This window comes from Astatotilapia calliptera, chromosome 9 (assembly GCF_900246225.1).
Source record: "Astatotilapia calliptera chromosome 9, fAstCal1.2, whole genome shotgun sequence".
NCBI classification, from domain to species: Eukaryota; Metazoa; Chordata; class Actinopteri; order Cichliformes; family Cichlidae; genus Astatotilapia; species Astatotilapia calliptera.
In genome coordinates this window covers 28,578,542-28,592,370 of record NC_039310.1, presented here as the reverse complement: position 1 = coordinate 28,592,370, position 13,829 = coordinate 28,578,542, and the positions used below count along the sequence as shown (strand labels likewise).

The 13,829-nt window shown below is 43.0% G+C and overlaps 1 pseudogene; it reads left to right on the top strand.

The window, feature by feature from the left end:
* The first annotated feature begins 8,850 nt into the window (after nt 1-8,850).
* On the top strand, nt 8,851-12,490 carry LOC113029511 (zinc finger protein 883-like; annotated as a pseudogene).
* The last annotated feature ends 1,339 nt before the right edge of the window (nt 12,491-13,829 follow it).

Sequence of the window (13,829 nt, the reverse complement as noted above, 5' to 3'; positions counted from 1 at the left end):
TTTCTTGTCCAGCTGCTGTGGATGAACACATGAGAGGAAGTGAACTCCTACAAAGTCTCATTTTAATGAGTGTGGCTGCTGTAAAGTGATGCACAGGAAGATGTTAACAAAACTAATGAAACAGAGATGGAAGTAAACAGTGTTCATATTTGAAAGCACAGAGAATAAAATATATTGTGGTGGTTAATGTGCAGCTCCTGGTGATTTGGTAGAAAAATATGACTTTATGACCCTGTCATAGTAAAGGGCTGCTTAGAATATTAGAGCCAATGTCACAAAGTTCCTCCTGAAGTATAAGTGAGTGAGAGAGTTTCCTCACTTTGCAGCACAACACGTCTCACAAGATTTCTACAAGCAATCAGAGTGAAATTTGTACTTTGTGTTGTCAGATGAACATATGAGACACTTTGACTCTTCAGTGCAGTGTGGAGCCTAACAAAGATCTGTTTTGTGTCCCAGCTGATCAGCAGGAGGAGAAGAGTCTGACGGAGCAGCAGAGGAACATTTTCAGCCATCTGGACTCAGCTGAGTCACTACAGAGGAAACAATGAGCTCAACACAGGAGGTGAGGAAAATATCACAGTTTCACCACATTAAAGTATAATATTTTAACGGAAACAAAACATTAATTAAAAAATTATTGAAACACAAATTACAACATTGTATTAAAATTTCAATCATCAACTCAAATACTTGGTTCTAATTGAACAGAAATTTCTATGAACATGCAAGAACTGTGTAGAACATGAATCCGTCTGCGTCAGATCCTGAAGTCACGGGTAAGAGACAAGTGGAACCAAAATCTAGGCCATTTGCTTTTTGAAGTTTGCAAAGACTGCTAAATTGTGCCTGTGGTAGTTCACTCTTTGCAACATAGTTCGCTGTTTTAAACTGATTTTCAGGTTTATTTTTAGTATGTTATTTGCAATTGGTGTTTGTTCTGGGAAAGATATTGCAGACTGAGCAATAATGCATTTCTTGAGGAAAAACCAACAACACATCCGGCAGAACATTATGTTATTTACACGGGTGCACATAAGTGGTTCGCATTCGCTGTCAAAATAAAAAACACACACCAGATAAGAAGTTGCAACGCGCGTTTGCGTCCATATAAAAAGCTGTTTTTGTCCGCTAGAGTGGGATTTTCATGACACATTCTGCACCAAATCTCTGTGCGTTCATCATTTGTTTGAAGCCAGCTCACCTCCTGCAACCACTTTTCCGAGAATACGCGTTTCTTTAGTGGTTTGGACTCCTTCTGACATTTCTTTGGCGGTGGAGGAACGCCAAAGTAATTGCTTAAAGGAGCTTGCTTCTTCGACATCTTTAAGAGTTCTAAACAAATGTCTGTCCTCCTCCAGAAAATCTTATGTACGCAAACACGCGTTGCAACTTCTTATCTTTTGTGCGTTTTTTATTTTGACAGCGAATGCGCACCTGCGCACTTATGTGCACCCCTGGTTATATAGCGTGTCATATTGCAGCCACAGAAATTCTTTTGTCCATGAAACCATAAAGCTGCTCAATGGGGTAATTGCATTGATAAATTCTTTCTCAAGTGTCTCAGATTATTCAATTAACTGGTCAAAATCTACAGTTCTTCCGATTAATTGCTCCTTCCATAATTCTTCTCCTTCCCCACTGCAATCTGGAAATATTAAATATTTAGGTATTAATGTCTCTCCTAAGCTTTCAGAATTAACTAAATTAAACCACATCCCACTTTTAAAGAAGGTAGAAGGCGATCTGGCTAGGTGGAAATATCTACCCACATCACTCATGGGAAGGGTTGCCGCTGTAAAAATGATGGTCTTTATTTTCAATGATCCCAAAAAAGCCATAACAAGATTGGTTCAGATCTCTAGACTCGTATATTTCTAAATTCCTTTGGAAAGATAAACCCCCACGTATCAGCTTAAAAACACTACAAAAGACCAAGGATAAGGAGTATTAGATCTGCCTAACTTTAATCACTATTTTTTAGCCAACAGGCTTCAGTTCATCTCTAGATGGTTTAAACACACCCTCTTAGATGAACCTTGGATAGATGTAGAACAGGCACTATGTAATAACCTAGAAATTTCAGACCTTTAAATACACGTAGACATTGAGGGCTAGCAGGAGGGACCATGCGCTTACCTGCTGCTCTCTGGCAGGTAGCTCTATGCCCTCCTGAGTTTTAATTGCACCTTAGAACACACATGCATCAACACTACAATGAGCGGGTGGAGGGAGGTTTGGAGTCTTCTCTCACCCCCATTCTCTGCGACCTGCTGGAGCAGGGGGGCTAGGACTAGGAGGAGGAGTTGGCCGTCCGACTGCGGTCTGGAGTGTGGAGCCTTCCTGCTGCTGCGGAGTCGGGGCGGTCTGCCTCTCCCCACCGCAGGGAAAAGGGAAACACCACCTGGGTCTGGGTGCAGTTCCCCCCTCCAGGGGCGGGGGCACCTAGACCCGGTTTGTAGAGTACGCTTGGGGAGTGTGATCGTGTGTACAACGTCTCTTTATGTCTGTCTCCACGTTGGTTGAGTGTGGAGTAAGTGCATATGAGAGCATGAGGGTGGGAATGGATGTTTGTATCTGTGTGTGCCTGTATGTCTGTGTCTATATGTCAGGTTGGGTGTCAGGCGCCACCTCTCTGGGGACATCTCAGGCCCTCCAAGGTTTGGAGGCCTATCTCCCCCTACCACCACTTCCCCTGCCAGTGGTGGACCCCCTCAGACATCGGTGCGTTGGTGGTTCTTTGTGTCCAGGGATGGGCGTCCGGGTACACACCGGCTCACTCCTTGGCGGCCGCTTATCGGGGCCTGGAGCCTGGGGCTCGCTCGGGCCACTTCGGAGGTGGGGTGCCCCCGGCCTCTCGGCCTGGGGCTCGGTCACTCAGGCGCAGCTGGCTGCCGGCGGAGCTCACGGGCACGTCACTGCAACTCCCCCTGGCTTCTGCTCCGCGGCTGCTGAGTGAGCCCCCATCTGGGACTCTCCTCAGCTCTTTCTGGGACAGTGGCGCAGCTGCCCCTCTGTTGGTCTTCCTTGGTCTCTTGTGTTCTGGGGGCCTCTGGATGTCTGGAGTTTTGATCTCCTCCACACCTGCTTCATGCCCTGGAGGACGGGGCTGTGGCCCCCCCCACACCCTCTAGCAGATTATTACATGAAGGAACCTTTTAAAAAACAAAAAACAAGCGCGTCCATGCTCACAGGTGTACACACGGGTGATCACACCCACAAACTACACCCTTTTTGGCTCCTACCTCAAAGCACACTGTGTTCTGTTGATCTTATGTGCTGCACAATAATGTTTAACATTTAGTATTTACTGTCATATTCCCATATATCATTGTGATGTTGTTTATTCTATTACTCTTGTTCTCTTCTGCTTGCTTTCTTTTTTCTTTCTCAGCAGGTGATCGATATATGCATTTTTTTTCTCTGCCCGTTCTGTTGGTTTTTGTCTTTTGCCCTTCTCCCCCGTCCCTCTTCTAAGCTGTTTCTCTTTCCCTCTTTCTTTCTCCCCTTCTTTCCCCCAGTCAAGTCTGTCCCGTATTCAGTAAGTGAAAATAAAATAAACAATAAAAGGTGAATCAAATGGACCATTACGGCAAGGCTGGGATGGTCAGTTTGGTAAAGTAAATCCGTTGGGCATCTTTCTTTGCCTTTAGACAACAATTCTGATGCAAAAGAACCAAACGGGACAGGCCCCCCCCCCAAAAAAAAAAAAGAAGAAATTTCAGACCTACCATTTATCAGCTCAAACATCCAACGACATGAATGCTTTAAAAGCATCAACATCAGCTCTTCTCTGACAGCATGGTGGGAGTTTCTAAAAATGACAGAGTCTTCATTAATCCCATGCAAACGTACACCTATCTGGAACAATCCGGACATATTACAAAACAATAATATGATAAACTTTCCAGATTGGAGTTGCAAAGGAATTAAATACTTGGAACATATATTGGAAGGAACAGACTTTATTTCGTTTGACAGACACAATATGGGATCAACAAGAAACAATTTTTGGAATATCAACAAATTAAACCCATAGTAAAAAATACATTTAATCCCAGTGAAGCTTAATTACAAACACCACCAAGTGTGGTACAATTTATTTATTTTTTAGTCTAAAACCCCCCAAATTATTGTCTAAAATATACAGAACACTTTCTAAAATAGATGAATCAATATCCCTTCCTATTGCAAAATGGGAAGCAGATTTATCGATCAGCTTAGACCCAAACCTTTGGTCTCAGATATGCTTAAAAACCTTTCAATGGATCAGAAATCCCAGTTTGCAATTAATACAATACAAAATATTACACAGAGTGCACTATACTGGTCATAGGATGTTCAAGATGGGCTATACGCCTTCCAACAACTGCTCACACTGCACAGCAAATACACCGGACAATTACATCCACGCTCTTTGGTTCTGTCCACCAGTGCAGAAGTTTTGGCGTGAGATATGTGAAGACTTATCAAAGTGTCTGAAATGTAACATTCCAGCCTCCCCTTTAGTATGCTTGCTGGGCAACTTGGACAGGGAGGGAAGAAAAGGAGGGGCCGCTTGCCCCTCCCTTTCTTCCCTCCCTGTCCTCAGCTGCCTCCCTATTCCCGCTCTACCACACCCACCCGCACACGCAGGGCTTGGGGTGCAGGTTTGTCACCAGGGTGCAGGGGAGGCACTCCCCCTCTGTCCCCTTCTGACCGCCTGTGCCTCAATTTTATTCTGCAACCTAGACACATTACTCACACTCTCACATAACACATACATATAGGGCCTTGGGGGTGGGCACGTTTTACAGCATCCAGAGGATGGTCGGTGTACTCCAACCCACCTCTGGCGCTGGTGCCCTACCCTCAATTTTAAATGCATTTAGACACTAAGGGTTTTCGGGAAGAGCCGTGCTGCTCTCTGAGAGGAAGCTAGTACCATGCTCTCCTGTGTTTTAAATGCACTTTAGAACAGCACACAGCAACACTACATATGAGCGGGCGTAGGGAGGTTCGGGGTCTTCACTCACCCCGGTTCTGTTAGCCGTCAGGGCTGGGGGGCTGGGAGTAGGTGCTGGCCCTCAGATTGGGGTCTGGGATGCGGGGCCTCCCTGCTACTGCAGATAAGGAGGTGGTCCACTTGCCTCCACCCCAGAGAGAAGCGTTACATCTCCTGGGTCTAGGTGCGGCTTGCACCTCTGGGGGCAGGGGTACCTGGACCTGGGATATAGAGTATGTTTGAGGAGTGTGACTGTCTGTGCAGTGTCTATTTGTGTCTGTCTACACGTTGGGTGAGTGCCGAGTATTTGGTTGTGTATATGGGGGTGGGAATGCACGTTTGTGTCCGCGTGCGCCTGTTCGTCTGTCTATATGTCAGGTTGGGTCTTAGACTCAGCCTCTCTGGGTACATCTCAGGCCCTGCAAAGTACGGAGGCCTATCTCCCCTCACCACACTCCCTGCTGGTGGCTGATGCCCTCAGACGTTGGTGTGTTGGTGGTTCTTGTCTCAGACCTCTGGCCTCTGGGCCTGAAGCTCAGTCCTCTTTGGCACAGCTGGCTGCCAGCAGAGCCCGCGGGCACGCCACTGCAACCCCTTGTGACCTCTCGTTTGGGGCTCTACTCAGCTCTTCCCAGGAGGGTGGCACGGTTCCCCCCCCTTTTGGTGGTCTTCCTCGGGTCCTCGTACTCTGGGGCCTCTGGATGTCTGGGGCCTGGATCTCCTCCATACCTGCTTCATGCCCTGGGGGACGGGGCTATGGCTCCCCACACTCCCTAGTAGATCGTTACATGGAGAAACCTTTGGAATACAAGCATGCTGATCCACACGGGTATCCACACAGGTATCCACACAGGTGTACACACGGATGTTCACAGACGCGGACTACACCTTTCTTGGCTGCTGCCTCAAAGCACATTGTGCGCTGTCTATCTTGCGTGCTGCACAATAGCGTTTAATATTTAGCATCTACTGTTATCTACTGCTAGCTAGTTTATTGTGATGGTGCTGTATTTATTATGTTGCTCTTTTTTTTTTTTTTTTTTTGGCTTTGTCTTCTGTTTTTTTTTTCTCCATACAGGTGATCCAGGTGTTTTGTTTGTTTTTCTTTCTTTCTTCCCCCCTTTCTCACCGTCTCTTCTCCCCTCTGTTTTTCTTTCTCTCCCTCTCTTTCTTTCATTCTTTCTCCCTGTCCTATCCCCCAGTCATGTCTGTCCTGTTTGTAGCAACTGAAAATAAAATAAAATAAATACATAATTATAATAAAGGTCAATCAAATGGACCAATATGGCAAGGCCATGATGATCCGCTTGGTAAAATAAATCCACTTGGCATCTTTCTTGGCCTTAAGACAACAATTCTGATGGCTAAAGATCCAAACGGGACAAAAAAAAAAAAGCTGCACTTTCTTTTTGCCTTACAGTCTGATTTGTCAGAACTTTTCCGTTTTCTGGTAAGCTTTTCTTTGGCTGTCAGTTCTTCACCCTGACCTGTCTTATTTAGCTCAGCAGAACTAAAATATATATCCTGTTGCTTTTACACACGCACTCACATAACGCTCAGCGATTCGCTGCGCGATCAGCCTCTCACATGTTTAAGCTTGCTGCGGGAGATTTCACTTGTCATGTCTGCGTAGTAAGCTAATGATTGATAAGACGATGTCAGAGGAATTGGTGCGCAAATTATCGTCACTCACCAATCAGTGCTGTCGCTCTCTATACACAGTTCGCCCGATAGCAAAGTGAAAGCAAAAAACAAGCGAAAATTCAAACGCAATTTCAATATGTCACATATTGACAGTGGCTCATCGATGCCAATGACATAATTACCCAGCTACATTTCCGAAGGAATGCAAAAGCATTGATATATATTTTTCCTTCCTATGATAGCCCAACGGACAGGGCAGAGATAGATTTTGGTAGCCCGACTGGAAAAATCGCTAGCCCCGGGACTTCGGGCTAGCAATTTTGCCCTGATCAGTCACGTCTAAAACTCTCATACTCCCAACCTGTTATATGACTCTGTATTTTATTATATATACAATCACTTCACTAAATAGTTTGTCTCAGATTGTTTTGCAGCATCTTTCAATATATGAAAAAACATAATGTCACATGTAAAGACTCAATATCTGATTTCAACACATTAGCACTTGCATGTAAGCTTTACATTTCCAGTTTATTAAATCCACTGTGTACAAATGTACAACAATGTACAACTGAATTACCATTGAGTTGATCAAATCCCACTGAGCAGTCCTTCCCTTTAAATCTAACCTCTCTTCTTCCTCTCCTGTCCTGTGTGTCTTATCTTTCTCCATCTCTGAGTGAAGTTAGCTCTCTTTCTTTTCTCTCCCTGTGATGTACAGCAGCTGGACCTTTAGCCAGCAACACACTGTGAGACAAACTGCACACAACAGGCTAGCTAGGTACTGAAGTACTGTGACTGCAACTTATGAGAACCTGCATTTGTTTAGTGCTGTGCAAGAGGGGGGGGGGGGGAACCAGCCCATTTTAACCCCTGGCTATGGCACACAGTTTTGCCTCTTTCATGTTCATCTTAGCTTTCATGTGTAACTGTTTAGGCTCAGATCGGTTTAATGTTTGATGCCTGCAGTGATGAAATAACTCCCCGCAAATGCCTTAAACCAAAAGTAAAAAGTCTGTTTTGTAAATGTAAGTTGTAGAAAATACAGATATATATTTTTAATGTAGGGAGTAAAAGTAAAAAATTCCTCAGGTTACAATCAGACGCTGATGTTCTCCTTCACTGAACCAAGCTAGTAGTTGTGCAACGGATCACGGTTGATCCATAATCCGAACCGATCCCACTCCACGTTTCGGCACGCACGTGATCCGAACATTCGAAAAAGAAGGAAAAAAAGTATGTGTATGGTGCACGTGGTCAGTCTGTCAAGTGATAATCATGGCCAGTGCTAGCGGTCCAAGTGGAGGAGCAGAGGAGTTTGCAGCATTTAAGCAGCCCTTTGCTGCCCAGTCCGACCGGGCTAAAGCTATTACAAAAGCTACTGGTGTGTTTAGCTGCAGACGGGAGGCCGTTTTCCGTTGGGCAAAACAAGGGGTTTAAACTATGATGAACGTGCTTGAGCCAAATAATAATATCCCGTTGCGCGTCCACTTCAGTGACAAGATCGTATCCAGGCAGGTATGAGTAGGAAAAGTTTAAAGTTATGGCTGAACTGTCCCAGTCATCTTCTGTTGCCCTAACTACAAATGGGTGGACCTCCAGGTCAACGAACAGCTACGTGACCGTGACCGCTCATTATATCGCAGCGGAGTGTTAGATACAAAGCCCTGTACTGCCCTATATTGCACCTTAATATGTTTTTATATAATTGCGTGGAATGAGTCTTGAGTTGAATGTTTTTAATAGGCAAAAATATACTTAAATAAAATAAATAAGTACATGTAAAAATTTTGTCTTTCTTTTGCTGATCCGAAAATTGATCCGATCCGTGACTTAAAACCGTGATTCGATACTAACCATGAGATTGTTGATCTGTTGCACCACTATAAAAATATCTAATAGGAAACAGCAACGTGAAATATAAAAAAGTATAGACCTGGTAAACATTTATTACTTTTCTGAGTGTGTTAGCATGCTAGTCTTAATATTTGTGTACAGCAGGAGGGATGGGCATAATTTTAGAGTGTTTGAACAGTCATTAATTATTTTTAACACCAGTTTGGATGTAATGTGGTAGAACTACCAGCAGGTGGGGATAAGAGACCTTTAAGGTGTTTGGTGCCACACTCCACCTTCAGGTTTAAAACTAGTGTTAATGGAGGGAGTTTGAAGGTTGAGTTTGTTCCACGACTGCATTTCACTCACTGCCTCTGTTTGTATCTCTGTCACTGCAGGACCAACATGGAGCGAGAAGTCAGCGCTCTCAGGAGGCCGACAAACCTCACAGAAGAAAGGGAGAGAAAACATACAGCTGTGATGATTGTGGGAAGGAGTTTACTGTGAAGGCTGAACTAAATCGTCATCAGGTCATCCACACTGGAGAGAGACCATTCAGCTGTGACTTGTGTGGAAAGTCTTTTTCCTGGGAGCGTTCCCTACAACAACATCAACTCATCCACAGTGGAGTTAAAGCGTACAGCTGTGATCAGTGTGGCAGAGCTTTTACTCAAAATGGTCACTTACAGAATCATCTAGTTAGCCACTCTGGAATTAAGGCATACAGCTGTGAGATTTGTGGAAAAACTTTCAGCCACATAAGGAGCCGAAATACACACCTAAACATTCACACCAGACATGTTGTGTACTGCTGTGAACAGTGTGATAAACAGTTTGTAACGGGCACACAGTTACAACAACACATGTTTACTCACACTGTGGAGAGACCTTATAAATGTGACCTGTGTGAGAAGACTTTTAAAGCTCCACGTTACCTGAGGCAACACCAACAGATCCACACCAGAAAGAAACTCTACAAGTGCAGTTACTGTGAGGTATGTATTTATATTGTTATCTTGTCATTTTAGCCTGACTGTTTGGAACAACTCTGCTCATTAAACTGTGTTAGCATGTTAGCAATTCTACTGCATGGAAAAGCAGCTCTGAGTGATTATTCAGATTTTCATTTCAGTTGTGATTTTTGTTTACACGATCATTAAAAACTAAAAGTGCTGAAAATTAATATGATGGTGTTATTTAATGTTCAGGCAGTTTCCTGGTATATCATGATATTGTTATTATTTCAGCATAAATGGCCTTTTGTTTACAGAGCCTGATTCCTCTGTTAGGAGCACATGTAATAAAATAAAACACAATGAAAATAAGCTCAAAACCAAAACATTCTGTAATCTTCTCTTATGGTTAACAAAGTTGTATCGTTACGTAATGGTATTGTAATATTGTAGCAGTAGTATCATTGCTTGTTTTTAACTTTAGTACTTTTAGACATTAGTGTTAAAATACTAATTTAATGTTATAATTGCAGTGTCATGGGGGTAGTAGTGTTTGTGTTGTCCCATTCAGCTGAGTGTTATAACTGCACAGTTACAGTATTATTAATGCAGTAATAAATGAGTATTACTACAGTGTTACATTAGTAGTTTAGCACTGTGTTGGTACCCTGCAAATATTAGCAAAGTAGTACTTTAGTGTAACTCAGATGTTACTGTAACATGAAATAAGTATTACTGTAGTATTATGATGGTAGTATTGTAGTTATTGCAGCCCAGTAAACTGAGTGTGTTAACTGAAACAGTAAAATGTAATTGGACGTCTGCAGAGATGCTCTTTATTTCAGGCGATGTTCAGGATAAAAATGTTGAAGGAATGACTTACACTGTCTTTGTGTCTTTGTTTAGAAGCAGAGTGACACAGATGGATCCAGTTCTCAACCCTGTCATCACTGTGGTGGTGGGAAAGACTTTCATTGTGACTTTTGTGGAAAAACTTTCAGTTGGCAAGCTGACCTAAAAATACATCAACGTAGACACACTGGAGACAAAGTGAAATACTGCAAAGAATGTGGGAGAAGCTTCACCACATCACATCACTTAAAACGTCATGAACTCATTCACAGTGGGGTTAAAAAGCACCTCTGTGAACAGTGTGGGTCATCTTTCATCACTGCAGTCACCCTTAAAAGACACAAACGAATCCACACAGGAGAGAAACCATACAAGTGCAGACATTGTGAAAAAAGCTTCTCACATTCAGGTAGTCGTAACAAGCATGAACGTGCACACATGGAAGGAAACTACAGCTGTGACCAGTGTGACAAGAGCTTCAGGAATCTCAGTTCATACTCCGAACACAAACGATCCCACATTACTAATAAACTGTTTCACTGTTACCAATGTGCCAAAACATTTACTAAATTATCTGCTCTGTGCAAACATCAGCGTGATCACTCAGGGCTGAAATCACTCCCATCACAGTGAATCTGAAAAGACAGAAAGAACCTCTACTGGTTTCAGTGTCAGACTCAAAATCCTTGAGATCAGGCTCCACAGAGCTCCACATCTCATTCAACCTGACACGTGTTCCTACAGCTTCTTTGGTGTTTCGCAACCACCTAAGAAACACCAACTGAAGGCAGAGCCGAAGAAAAAAGAACTGGTTCCAAACTGGCTCCAAACTGCCGTGGCTTAAAGCTAACAATGAGTGCACTGAAATGTGGTGCAAGTCATTGCTAATAAACAAGCTAGCTGAGAAGAAATGTCCCTATTTATATTCTGAGGATATTATTATTGTAGCGGCTAGGAGTAAATGTCAGATGTGCATATCATTCACGTGAAGGGGGCACGGATCGTGCAGAGCATCACACCATCAGCTGGGAGTTAGGAGCCAAATTGCAGTCTGCCGATTTTTGGGGGATGCTTTCCGATGGATCTGTTGACATCACAAAAGTTGAGCAGGAAATCATTTACATTGTGTCTGTGTGACTGATTAAACTGGGTGCTGACCGCACCGCATAGGGGTGGACTTGTGAGACTTCTTGAGGACACAGGCTTGGATGACTGGACAACAAAGTTGGTCGCTGCGTGCACAAACGAGGCTGCTATCAACGTGGGTATGTCCAATGGCGTTGTGCCAAAACTCCGGCAACTTGCTACAGTTGGAGACTCCCTTGTGCACATTCTCTGCACAGCACACACACTGGGAGATTTCTTAAATTCAGATGATCACAAGGATCCTTACTGTGAGACATTTAATCGCTGTGTGGTCAAGCTGATGCTCCAAAAAAAAAAAGTGGAACAAAAAAAAATGCTACACTGAAGAAGCTGTGTGAAGAAAATGGGATCCCCTTTGTAAAACTGGGTAAGTCTCATAATACATGGAGGCATGAAGACCACCTGCCAGCCATTATAATGCAACTGGCTTCGAGAGTGACTTGTAGCATATCTGAAAAAGATCGTTTTCAATGCGTACTAAAAACCGTCCTGGGACTCACCTGAGTAGCTCACTAAAAAAGTTATGTGCACCCCTGGTTAGAGTCTGACAGCTGCTGGTAAGAATGACCTGCAGTAACGCTCCTTCCTACACTGTGGGTGTAAAAGTACTGCTGAACGAGCTGCTCAGTGCTTGTACCGTCTCATGCAGAGGTGGGAGGTGTTGTCCATGATGGATGTGAGCTTAGACCAGCGGTCCGTCATTTGTTTCGTACCAGGTCGCGAGAGTTTAGGCTCGGGCATGAAATTTATGGTTTTCAGAGTTTTTAATCATCAACTCTGTTCCCCTGCAACTTCTCCCGTGTGTTCTGAATAAATGTCAAATATTTACGTGTTACCATAGCGACCAGAGAGCATTAAGAGGCAGAGAGGAGGATGTTAATCTGTTGTTGGCCCATTTTCAGAAGGAGGCTTCTAATAACGTTAGTGAATACAGGTTTATTGTTGTATTTACAAAATACCACAGTTTTTGTCTTGGTCATATCATTTTATTCTGTTGTATTTATCTGCAACACCTTAAATGCTGGTCTGAGAAAATGTTTTAACATTAAAAAGGTCTGTGGTGCAAAAAAGGTTGGGGACCGCTGGCTTAATACATGATAGACACCAAATAAACAACAAACTCAAAACGCTGGGTCAAATGACCCAGAACCATGACAAGGACATCTATATTGTCTATATCTATACATAGTGTTGCAATGCTATGAAGGAACTGCAGTGTTTGGAGGAGTTAAACATGCCAGCTAACATTAAAATTCTGATTCAAAAGTTTCCATTGAAACTGAGAGAAAAATGAAATAGGATCTTCAAGAGGACTGGCCAAAGAGCATGTTTCCCAGATTTTGGATAACAAATGGAGTTTCAGCTGTGCAAAGGGTCATAGCAAAATGTTTATTCTGTAAACTGTATGGAGGAAAACCCAGCCAACAGTACAGCGTAGTATTGTAAAACGGTATGTAGTAGTGTTCACTTGCATGACAAGCAGGGCCGTGCACCTTGAAGGGATTACTTTTTAGATACTGACTCATGTTTAATGCAACATCACAAAGTTATTGCTTGTCATGAAGTGAAAACCAGCTCTCCCTCCAGGACTATTTGACCAAAAAAAGACTTTTTACTTCTAGAAGAAGGTGGGAACAAATCCAGTACATTTCAGACCTCTCTGGAAACTGTGGATTTGAGAATATTTACCATTGCTACAAGAATGACAGAAATGGATAAAAAGTTGTTTTGTGCCTGGAGATGTTGTCATGGTTAGATCCCAATGTAAAAACCTCGAAGGTCTTGGGTATTCTGAAAAATTATAACAACCTTTGCAGATAAGAAAGGTCTGGTACGTGTAGTTCGTCTTCACACAAAAACAAACGTGATTGAAAAACCTGTAACAAAAATTACTTTTGTTATGTGAAGCTACAAACTGATGAACTAGGTTACTGGTAGAAGGATGTATGAATGAAACATGGTCTGCCCTCTTATGCATATTGTATGAATGTATCATGACTTATTATGGCTCCTTTAAGTTAAAAACCACTCCTGCATGTTTTAGTAATAAAATCTTTCATTAGCTTCATAAATCGTAACACTGCTCATTTGAAGTGTTTTTCATTTAGGGCTCCAACAGCTGGATATTAACCCTTTAAAGCCGGTCGGGGCATGCTCCATTTTGCGTAACTATTTCTAAATCCCGGTAGCTCTGCAACCACGTAAGCTACCACAACAATTTTTTTTGCATATGAAACCGGAGGAGTTGTACTTACATTTTATGCCATCAGCTTGTCCAAGGTCACAGTTTCCTTCCACATAAAGCTTTGCAAAAATTGCATAAAAAGCACTTGCAGCAACAAAAACATAATATTCCAGAAACACGCTTTGCCAATCCGATCAGCTGTTTGTAACACTTCCTCCGTCCATCAGCG